Source organism: Adiantum capillus-veneris, chromosome 22 (genome assembly GCF_014529385.1).
Source record: "Adiantum capillus-veneris isolate H3 chromosome 22, ASM1452938v2, whole genome shotgun sequence".
NCBI classification, from domain to species: domain Eukaryota; kingdom Viridiplantae; phylum Streptophyta; class Polypodiopsida; order Polypodiales; family Pteridaceae; genus Adiantum; species Adiantum capillus-veneris.
The window spans coordinates 67,498,274-67,507,990 of NC_140952.1; positions in this window are offsets into that span (position 1 = coordinate 67,498,274).

The following is a 9,717-nucleotide window of genomic DNA, read 5'->3' on the forward strand; positions in this document are numbered from 1 at the left end:
CCAGAAGATAGTGTTATGTATACATGAGACGATGAGTCTAATGATGCTCTTGATGATGCTTCATAAGTGCAGTTGGCACAGACCGGAGGCTGTGCAGGTTCAGACGGGGTGGATGTCGTGCAGCTCCGCTTCCATGCAAAGGAAGATACCAAAAAAATGCACATCAAGCTTGTTGGAATCTTACATGATTAATGAACATTGTTTAGTGCCTGGTAACATGCCAAGTTTAATGTCGAATGTATGTCAAATGCGGCTAAAAGGGCCAAAACACTCCTTAATGATTCTAAAAAGGACTAAGCTTAAAGTGAGCACAAATGAGATATTATGATTTAAAATTGAAATCCTTGAAGTGCTCTATCGGTCTGTCTTTACGGCTCGTCAATTGGAGCTACGGTGCAAAAGTTATCGCAGTTTGAAGTTTCAGTCGATTGCAGATCCATACCAGATTCGGCAGCTGTAGCTGAGGGGACAGAAATGAAATGAATGCATGGGCTTGAAGTGCTCACTTTGTGGAGCGTGTCAGTATTTTGAGATCAGTGATCGGAGTTCCAGTCACCAAGATATTGGCCGTTAAAGATTCACTCGTGGCCGGTTCCATACCGGTCACCAGTGAAATGAATGCATGGGCTTGAAGTGCTCACTTTGTGGAGCACGTCAGTCTTTTGAGATCAGTGATCAGAGTTCCGATCGCCAAGATAGTGGCCATTAAAGATTCACTGGTGGCCAGTTCCGTACCTGTCTTGTCGGCTCCGTTGGTGTCTGAGCTGGGAGTTTTTGCTTTCGTCCAGGTTTTGGAATGCATGAGAAGTAACTGCTTTGACAAGTCTGGTGTTCGGAATGTGGTCTCTTGGAATGCATTGACTGCGGGATATACCCAACAAGGCAGGGTCAAGATGATACTTGCATCTTGAAGGTTGTGGCGGCATTCGACACACAAGGTGGAAGCAGAATTCAGGGTGCTATTACTAGTCAGGGGATGTTGGAAAAAGGTGTCATGCAAGGCATTGCTACGGCAGATATGTATGCCAAATGTGATGCCCTTCAAATGGTGCCCAAGGGCCATAATATAAAACGGTCACCCAATAAGACCCGCCGCCCACATGAATTAAAAAGGCCACCCTAATTTTAAATAGGGTGTGAAGCCAATGGAAGAGGAGAGACGGTGGAAAACAACGGTGCAAGCAGGAGAAAGCGAGCTCCCGCAGGCCGGCTCGAGCCTCAGACGGCTTGCGCCATGAAGCGGAAGTTGCAGAGCGGGCTGGGGCGCACCTTTTTGGGACCACTTCTACTGAATTTTGTGTTGTTCAAAATCCTCCTTGCCGTGTCAGCAAGGGGGGTTGCCCATTAGCAATATCGCTAATGGGTTGGCCGAGTATAGAAAAAGAAGCTTCCCATGCAACTCCCAAGCCCTTGTATAAAAAAGGGGGATGAGCTCTCTTTTTTTCTTCTTCCTCTCACTTGTAGAAGCCAAACCTCTTAGCTAATTCGAATCCTAAACCCGTTAAGCCACTCTAATAACTTTCATAGCCATTTGAACTCTAAGCTTCCATAGCCACTTCTAAGAAAGAACTCCATAACCTATACTAAGCCTCATTATCCATTCGAATCCGAAAGAAAACCTTCCATAACTTATGATAAACCTAAGCTAAAGCTTGTTAACCATGATAATCCTAAGCTAAACCTCCCTAGTGATTCGAATCTCATTCAAGCCCAATAATCCTAAGCCGATTCATCATAATCCTAAGCCGATCTATCATAGTCCTAATCCAAATCTTGATAGTCATCGTAATCCTAAGCCGCTCCTAAGCTAAACTCCATAAGCCATTCTAATCCTATGCTAAGACAACTCTAAGCCAAACCTAAACTCTGTAACCAACTTTCATGCAACAAAATCCCATAGCCATAGCTGAAGAGAAGATCAGGCTCTCTCTCTCGACCTTGAAGCAGCAGCGGACAAACCAAGGAGAGAAAAATCATCAAGATAACCTTGGTAGGCCAATTAAGGCAGGTGAAGCCGATGTAAGGAGCTTAAAACTCCACGATTAAAATTGAGATTAAGAAGTGGTTATGTTCAATGTCCATTTTGGGTATTCAAGTTTCGGTGGTCCAAGCTGTCTATTTCAAGATTTGTCTCCATTGATTGTGTATGTTGCAACTCTTTTCCTTGCACCTCTCACAGCCATAGGCCCTGTGCCTTTCTGGCTCACCTTTCGAACACAAATACCCCGACAACGCACGCATGCATACATACATACGCACACGCACACGCACACACACGTACATACACACACACGTACATGCACACGCATACATACATGCATACACATACATACATACACACACACACATATACATGCATACAAACACACACATGCATACACACATGTACATACATATGCATGCATACAAACACACACATGCATACACACATGTACATACATATACATGCACATGCATACACACACGTATATGTATACATGCATATGCATATACGCGCATGAACACACACACACACACACACATGACACCCATACACACATACATGCACATACGCATGCATGCACATACGTATATGCATACACACGCATACGCAACATACGCTCACGTCTATGACACTTGTCGCTTACGGTGCTTGCCACGGTTAGCTCATGAAGCATACACTCAAACTACATGTCACTCACGCATACACTCACGTCGCTTGTTGCTTTCCGCTCATGTTGTGAGCGGGATGAAAACACACACAGCGTCTCTATAACAACCCGACACACACTCTTGGGAAGATACACACACACACACCCAAAAAACTCAGCTCAAAAGAGGAGAATTTCTGATTTCTAGATACAAATGAGCTTGGGCCAACACAAATGGAGCAAAAAGCTCACACAGTATGGGTAAAAGATACCAGATACAATCACAAACTGGAGCAGAAGATTCGCTCATAGGAGAAACTTACACAGCCAAAATAGCAGAAAAAGAGTGACGAATTTGGCAAAATGGACAGTGCCATCGCGTCCGGAACGGCCCAAAACCCCATTCTACAATGTCAAAGTGCTCAAATCCGACCTTGGATGAGCAGTTTACGGCCAAAACAGGCTCCAAAATGAGCAAAAACACACCTGCGGCTGTTCCTCCTCTCTTCTCCACGTTTTTTCTGGTCTTCTCTCTTGCAGTGCATAGTTGTCACCTTTTTGCATCATCCGCACACATGGCACTCAACATTTTTCAATAATGCATCTCGCAACCACGTGAAGTGGCCCCAAAAGATGGTCCTTATGATGACCTTTCTGCATAATTATCACAAGAAAACATCCACGTTGTGTCCGTACTTCTCCACGTGCACGTATTGACCCCATTCGCCGTCCTGACGCCACTAGATACCATATGACGCACCTGCTTACCTCATGTCGTCGGCCCACGGATAGCTTCCTCGAGAAGTTTTACGCGCTACCAACTCCTCATTATTATAGAAAAAACACACTGGTAATGGTAACGATGAAAATCGATGCACTATGTACACCTTGTCCTACCTGTACACATGTGGGCCCCACGTAACCACCTGGATTTGGAAAATGGGCAATCCTTTATTTGATGCACCATGCATGGATATGTACATATGCGCAATTCCTTGCTCCAAAAAACTCCTGACAACGCATACACCACATACGCTCATGCATACACAATATATTTATTCTCCAAGCTACTGTCATAAACAAGTACCCAGTCGCCGTCTCTCATAGCATGTGGTCGTAGTCTGTGTTTTCTATCAAATGCTGCTTTATTCTTCAACCTTGCCGCCTTAAGCTTCTATTCAATATCTTCTTCACGCCTCTCAAGCTAGCAAATACGTAGAGCAAGCGAATCTTGTGTAGACATACCTTCTTCCCATGGCATTATGGTCCAAGTCATAACTGATTCCTCTATAGGCATAATGGGTTTTTGCCCGTACATTAATTTAAACAACATAAAACCTGTAACAGAACTGTGTGTAGTGCGATCAGCCCATAAAGCAAATGGCAGGAGTTTAGGCCAATCACCAATATGCCCTTCACACGCGTTCGCTAAAGCTTTAACAATAGATGGATGTCCTCTTTCACTTTTCCCATTACCTTCAGGATCGTATGTTGTAGTGAGAGCGAGTTTAATGCCCATACGAGCAAAAAACTCTCGAGCTTCATCTGCATCCAGCTCTCCTCTATCCGCAGTAATTCTGGCAACACATCCATACCTGGAGATAACATCTTCAAGCAAGAACTTGCATACTGAACTGGTAGCTTTGGTACGCAAAGCTCTGTCTTCAACCTTATTAGTAAGATCTTCTCTGGCAAGAACAATATACCTCTTCTTCCACACTCCTATTGGCATTGTAATAAGGTCCACCACCCACATGTAGTGCATAGCTAGTGGATAGGTGGGATGCAATCCATCTCTATGTCGCACATTAGAATATTGTTGGCATATTAAGCATGTTTCCACAAATTGAACCACATCCTTATACATACCTTTCCACCAGTACCAGTCTTTAATCTTGAAAAAAGTTTCCCAGACTCCTCTGTGTCCAGCCCATAAACTTTCATGATATTCTTTGATAACCTGCTGTCGAATTGCTTTGTCACAAATTACTCGTTGCGGTACCCCTCCTGGGCGCTTTGGTTGCTTCCATAATTGTCCATCCTTCAAAAAATAGCCGTAGGCCTTTTTCCTGATCCTCTTGTAATCTCAGTCACTCCATCCTTCTTGTCTAGTGAGAGTGCTAAGGTAGCTGCCAATCATAAGCCACTCTCCGTCATAGAACTTCTCAAAAAGTACTTCAAAAACGTGAGCAATACTACCACAATTGGCATGTAGATAAGAAGACGTGTAGAAATTCAAGCCAGCATCATCACTTGTGATCTACATCTCTTCTTCATCTTCAAACCTAGCTCTTGATAACATATCTGCAACAACAGGATTATCTCTACCTGCAATATGATAAAATTAAGGGCTAACAGACTTAATATAGGCTATCCACCGTAGCATGGCAATGTCGGAGTAGAGCAGTTTGCAATCATCCCTATTAGTGGAAAACAATCTGTCTCTACTACCATTGAAGCTCCAATAAAGTATTCTTTATCAGACCTTAGAGCAGTAGCAACTCCCCAAAGTTCCCTCTTAAACTGTGGATAACCTCAATGATGAGAATTGAGCACCTTGGCTCCAAATCTAATTGCACACCTGTGTCCTTCTGCATCATCTTGACCTATAGCCCATCCAATACCTGTCGAGCTAGTGTCAACTGTAAAAATAAATGGCCTTCCACATTTGTAGTCAACTTTCCTCAAGGTCGGAGACTCAAGAAGCATCTTCTTTAATTTCCTGATAGCCTGTGTGTGAATTTATTCCCAAACAAACCTTTTTCCTTTCCTTAGCAATTGACAAAGCACCTCTGCAACATGAGCAAAGTGTGGCAACCAAATAAGATAGAACACACATGCACCAAGAAATCGACGAACTTCGGTAACCGAAGAGCGTGCTTCCTTCATCTTTTGGATAGATTCAACTTTTGTTGTACTCAGCCTTCTACCCTCAGGACTGCACATATGGCCCACAATTAAGACCTCTTACCACCAAAAGTTGATTTTTGACTTGAAAGTGTTAAGTTAACTTCTTCAAGCCTCGATAAAATAGCATCACAGTTAGCAATATGTTGAGCAACAAACCACCGGCACCCCCTCTGATATTTTACCTCGTCTTTGGATCCTTCTTCACATCCTTTAATTGGTAGATCATCAATGAAAGGCACAGTAACATGTGGGATAAAGTCCCTTAATACTTTATTCATGCTGTTCATCATATGAGCTACAGAATTAGTAGCACCCTGTGGCAGAGTGCACATCCTTACCAAACCAAGAGGAGTACGCATTGTAGTAAGATCCCTGCTCTCCAAAGCTACTGGAATTGATCATATCCGGAATAAAGATCACCCATGGAGTAAATAGATTTTCCTGCAAAGGCCTCAGCAAACTCGTCCATGACAATTGGGCCAGTACCCACATTACGGATTGTTACCTTATTAACTGACTGCATATTTTGAATGAACCTTAATGTACCGTTTTTCTTCAAGACAGTAAACCATCAATTAGAATATGGTGCACATGATGGCTCCAAAATTCCCATTTGAATCTTTTCATTAAGCAAATTGATAAGCTGTGGCAAGTGAGCTTTGGGAACTGGAATAGGAAGTAATCTCCATGGCATGTGAGGAACAGGGAAAATAACCATAGGTGAAATAACACTTGGATCCACACACCCAAGCTCACTCGGCTCAAAAGCAAAATCATTACCATGTTTTTTGAGCATACCTTGATTTCCTCTTCGTTGAGAAAACCATCTTCTCCAACCTTCAGTTGCTGCAATGTCTCCTTAGTAAATTTATGCCCTATGTTCTTTGGATTTCAGAGTATAGGCTGTCGAGAAGCTTCTTTGATCACCCCATCACTTCCTTCTGGTAGCGGTGTAGCCAGTGGTCTCACTTTCTTTGCAACAGTCTTGTACTTTGTCTCTACCTATGCTTCAATTGCTTGACCTGAATCATCCTCAATATGCATAAGTGTTTCATATATACCTAACTGATCATACATGTCCATTGAGCGGACCTTAACAACTTCAGTTCCGCTTTGTAACCTGTGTTGCCTGATCTCCTCAAGCTCGGCCATAGTATCTACATAAGACACCTCTTCAAAGATCCCTAAAATCACATCATCTGATTCAAGCCCATCAGATCCCTGCAGTTCACTTTGGATACCTGAAACATGCTGTTTTTCCCACTTTGGCAAATCATTAAATTTTTTGAAAGATACTGAACCTTCAGATGTTAACCCCAAAAACCCTGAAGAGAAAGCTTCTCTTTGTGAGAACTTCTCCTCACTTGTACCACCATAGTCCTGCTTTATAGTGGCACTCCAAGAAAATCCTGTGCAGACCTGTGTTCTTTAAACTTCTTGCATATCTTGAAGTCGTGGAGCGGAGCTTAGATCCACACACACACACACACACACACACACACACACACAGAGATACAGAGAGGGAGAGCTTACACAGTACAGAGAGATTTTTTTGAAGGGTTATCTCCCAATTCTTGTTATCCACACAAGTATAAGTGAGTATATACAAAGAGTTAGTGATAAGCGAGTTAGGGGGGCGGCCGGCCATATCTGTATAAGAGGCCACTTGAGATTTAATCCCAACAACCTCCCACTTAAAGTCCAATGTGGCACTTTAATTAAATGTAAATCTATGAACATAAATGTACAAAGATTTACATGGCTGCCATCTATCCAATGCCCAATAACTCACGACAATGAACAAAGCTCTCTCCTGGAAGTCCCTTTGTGAGTAGATAAGCAGGATTGTCCTTGGTGTGGATCTTCATCAATTGTATCTTCTTGTCTTCAAGTACTTCCCTAATGAAGTGATATTTCACATCAATATGCTTAGTCTTCGAATGGAACACTGGATTCTTTGCCAATTGTATAGCACTTTGACTATCACAATATAACTCTGGCATATCTACTTTGATTCCCAAGTCTACTACCAATCTACCAATCCAAATAGCTTATTTGCATGCCTCATTTGTTGCAACATACTCAGCTTCTGGAGTAGACTGTGTAATACAATCTTGTAATCGAGATCACCATGATATGGCACCTCCAGCCAATGTAAAGACATAGCGTGATGTAGATCTCCTCTTATCCAAGTCTGCTGCATAATCTGAGTCAATGTATCCTTTGACACTCAAATCCTGACTACCATAGCATATGCGCATACTCTTTGTATGTTTTAAGTATCTCATGATACCTTTCACTACCTCCCAATGTTTCTTGCTAGGATTTGACATATATCTGCTAACCAATCCCAGTACAAATGCAATATCCGGACGTGTAGCAATCATTGCATACATCAAACTCCCACATGCAGGTGCATATGGCACCGTATCCATTTCAACCTTTTCCACCTTAGACTGTGGGCAATCTTGGTTGCTTAGTTTCACATATGACGGCAATGGTGTCATCAATGTCTTTCCCCTGTCCATATGGAAACGTTGCAACACCTTGTCAATATACTCTTCCTGAGATAAGTAAAGCATCTTCTTTGACCTATCTCACTAGATACACATACCCAGTATATGACTTGCCTCAACCATGTCTTTCATGTCAAAAACCTTTGCCATTTTTGACTTAAGAGCTGAAATTTCTGCCATTTGTCTACCAGCAAGTAACATGTCATCCACATACAAGATGAGGATTATCAAGCTACCATCCTTAACTTGTCGAGTACACAGGCAATGATCCGTCTCACTTCTCTTGTATCCTTGAGAAAGCATAAATTGGTGAAACTTCTCTTTGCCATAGAGACTCTTTCTCAAACAACATACCAATTTCTCTTTGCCTTTCTCAACATACCCTTCTGGCTGCTACATATAAACCTCCTCATGCAAACCTCCATGAAGAAATGCCATTTTCACATCCACCTGATGTAAATGCAGATCATGTTTGGCAACCAAAGCAAGTAAACTTCTCAATGTTGTCATCTTGACAACTGGGGAAAAGACTTCATCAAAATCTATTCCGTGTTCTTGCTTAAAACCCTTAGCAACCAACCGTGCTTTGTATTTTGGCTGTCCATCATGAGGAGTAAGCTTATACCTTTAAACCCACTTACAAGGTAGATCTTTCTTGCCCTCTAGCAATTGAACCAAATCCCACGTTTGATTCTTATGCAGAGCTGTCATCTCTGATTGCATGGCCAACTGCCATTTTTTCGAGTCAACCACTTGTAATGCCTCCTTGTAACAAAATGGTTCTCCACAATCCGTGAGCATGACATAATTTAGAGGTGAAACATAATGATCATTTGGTTTGGAGACACGCTCAGAACGTCTCACCACAACTGATTCTACCTCTCTAGCCACTATAGGCTGTTCCTGAGCGTGACCATGCTGTCTTGATGTACTAGCACTAGGTCCATCTTCCCTGAAGACAACTCTTTTGATCTCCTCTGTCTTCTCTAGCTTAGCATGAAATTTGGCTTCATTGAAATGCACATCATTGCTACGAATAACGTTTCTCGACTCAGGATCCCAAAGCCGGTAACCCATCTCGCCCGATTCTTCGTAGCCAAGAAATATACACTTCTCGGTCTTTGGTTCTAACTTATTCCTCAACTCCTTAGGAATATGTCTATAAGCTTCACAACCAAAGACTCTCTGATGCTTATTCGAAGGTGCCTTGCCTTTCCATAGCATCACGGCCACTTCACTCTTATCCAGAATCCTACTAGGAGACATGTTGATCAAATGGACTGCTGTAGCCATTGCTTCGGCCCAAAATCCATCAGGAAACTCAGCATTTGACAACATGCTTCTGAACTTCTCTTGTATGGTTCTATTCATATGTTCTACAACTTCATTTTGTGAAGGATTGTATGGTGCAGTAAGTTCCGGCTTTATCCCTTTTGTTTCACAAAAGTCTTGGAAAGCCTTGGAAACGTACTCTCCACCATTGTCTTTCCTTAAGCATCTCAACTTCTGACCACTCTGATTCTCCACAAGTTGCAAGAATGTCTTAAAGACCTTGAGTACTTCATCCTTGTGCTTCAATAAGTAAACCCATACTCTGCGAGAATAGTCGTCTATAAAGGTACAAAAGTACAATGCTCCCCCTAGTGACAAACTAGGCATTG